This window comes from Sphaeramia orbicularis, chromosome 9, assembly GCF_902148855.1.
Source record: "Sphaeramia orbicularis chromosome 9, fSphaOr1.1, whole genome shotgun sequence".
Taxonomy (NCBI): domain Eukaryota; kingdom Metazoa; phylum Chordata; class Actinopteri; order Kurtiformes; family Apogonidae; genus Sphaeramia; species Sphaeramia orbicularis.
In genome coordinates, this window is record NC_043965.1 from 10,194,700 (window position 1) to 10,197,560 (window position 2,861).

A 2,861-nucleotide genomic window follows, 5' to 3' on the forward strand; every position below is an offset into this window, starting at 1 on the left:
GGTAGAAACACACCTCGGGACCCACGTATGTCTGCGTTATGTCTGAAAAGATTTTTAAGTGTATTGTATTGTAGGTTATCCCGTGGGTGTCGTCATTGAGCCCATTTATATGACCATAAAACCCGATAACTGGGAGTAATCCGATAATTGCCATAATCAGATGCGACACGTTTACGTGCACTTCCGAAATGCCAAAACCCTGATTTACAATGTTTCAGTCCATTATTTGATTTCTTTCGGAGTATGTACTTATGTTATGACATAAGACGTACACTTCCTGTTATTTTCTAAACATCCGGTCTTGTCTCGGACTTTCTAAAGGACAACTTTTGGAATGTGTTGCCATTCCTGTATTTCCTCCCGTCAACCAGATGGAGGATGTTGAGCGTTTTCATTTGTCGTAGCATGAAATTTGTTTCCTCTTTTCTCCAGAAGTGAGTCTTTGCTGACTTTTCGCTGCTACGTGCCATGTTTGTTGTCACTGCGTGACTTCCATTTATATATATATATATATTTTTTATATACACATGCGCAGATGTAAAAGAACGAAAGAAATCCAACATCACGAGTATTTAGGAGAAATCTTGAATAATTCGATAACTCCAGAAATCAGATAATGATCGGAGTATTGGTGTGTATGTAAACAGGCTCACTGATAGAGCTACGTTAGCATCCGCTCTCTGGTCTGATGTTAGTCCAGTTCCTATGTGTTAAGCCTGTTTTTAAGGGCTTAACCACTTTTTTTAAGGAGTCTAACTGGATTTTGTTAAGATTTATGTGTTATTTTACAGTCAGGAGCACATTTGAATTTCATCATGTACACAACAACAGCATTAGAATTTGTTTGGCTATTGTTTGAGCAACGTGACAGGTTTGAGTTTTGCAAAAAAAAATCCAGTTCATATTATGGAAATTAAAATGGATAAGGCGCAGTAATGTGCAATAACACTGTTGTGCGCATAAAAAGCTACAGTTCCAACAGACCCAAACATTGAATAGAAAATGAATTATTTTAACCCACAAAGACCCAAACCGACCAAAACCATCTACTGATTTAAACTGTTTAATACCTGTTATTCCACTAATCCTATCAATACATGTAAATAATTGGTGTAAAATACAGTTTGTCATCTTTTCATGATCATCAGATATGACCCATTTGGACCTTCAGAGGCTCCATAGTTACCGTGGAAACACTGTCATCTTCTACAACATTGATTCACCAGTAAAACCCATGAAGTTGAATCAATGACAGTGGATGGAGACACTGGGTTTATGTTCAGTTAATAATAGATTTAGCAGAAAAAGTCACATTTTCTTCATTTTTCTCTGTTTCGGATGTTATGACAATCAACTTTAGTCTGAGCTTTTATGAACATCTACATGATCAGTGAATTAAATATGGGAAAGTACCCGATTTTCATTGAAAAAATGCAAAATACAGAGGATAATATTATAATAAATGGTGATTAATTACTTAAGAAAGGTTAGATATCGAAAAAATAATAATTTGGGAACTGACACAAAATTAACTGGACCTTTAAGGGTTAATGGTGTTTTTATTTTATTTAACAGTCACTTTTATAACACATGAAAAAAATTCTGTTCCCTATTTGATATAAATAAATATCACAGTAAGAGTCAGACAGTTAAATTAGTCATTAAGGAGGAAAAAAGGATGTAAAAGACCCAATGTATCATTTAGCTTCTTGTAGACATTTTCTTTTTTAGTATCCAGCTATTTTTATTTGCCTTTTCTGTTTGTGCATGAAAAACCTGAGTGGAAATTCAGTAAATAAATAAAAAATAAGGTTTTATGCGGTCTGAGTTCTAATTCAACTTGAAGAAAGTGATAAAAAGAATGGTTATGGTTTTCCTCTTTATGTTCAGAACACGAAAAACAAGTCAGAACACTCAAAATCATCTACAGGTAGAACAATGGAAATGATTCTGATGATTCGACTGAAAGAAACTGCATAAAATAATGTTGCAATAACTATCAAAATATAATCATGCTGTAGCTGCCGATCTCCAGGGAAAACCCATAATAATGTTATTATATACAGACGGTCTAGGTTTCAAACAACATCAATCAGCCTTTTTTTGCAGTTCAGTATTAAGGACACAGGGCTGTTTGTTTATACCGGTTTGGTGCTGATTCATAAACGTACATCTGTTTTTGAGCCTCTTCTGGTCTGATTGATCTGAACTGTGTGCCTCAATAGCATGGAACAGTGGAGGGGGCGGAGTTTGGACTCAGATTGACATCCATGCAAAGTGACTGAGCTGCCAACAGTACTGGGTCTGGGCAGACAGACCCGCTGGATTGGACTGTTTCTGTGCTGGATTTCTAAAGCCCTGTTTTGCCTTGACATAACAGACATTATGTTGGAATTCAGATACTTCAGTCAGTTTTAACCAGTGGGAGTCTGTTCCTCGAAGGGGGTTATGGGGCAGCTCTCTCATACCAATGTAAGATGTTCCTTTTGGTTCCTTTGTAATTTAGTGTGAGCAATAATGATAATTTAATTAGTGATTTAACATGTGTAAATGTGGCTCAGATGTACTGAGAGTGGTTCCAGCCAGGCCCCTGTCACACTGCCTCTTACAGCCAACTTCCATCTTGCAATTTTTGGCTAATTTCCTTTTTTTTTTTTCCCATTTGGAGAATACACAGAATTTTGGAAATGACTGAGTCATTCACATTCTTTCTCATATCTCAGTCTGTATCTTAAACAGTTTATGTTTGTATTGGTCCAAATCTGCCTCTTTCTGCCCTTTTGGGGGTTTTTTTTCCCCTTATGTTCATATGCAGTCCTAAATCAGTCACAGTACAGGTAGGATTTTTTTTTTGTGACCTT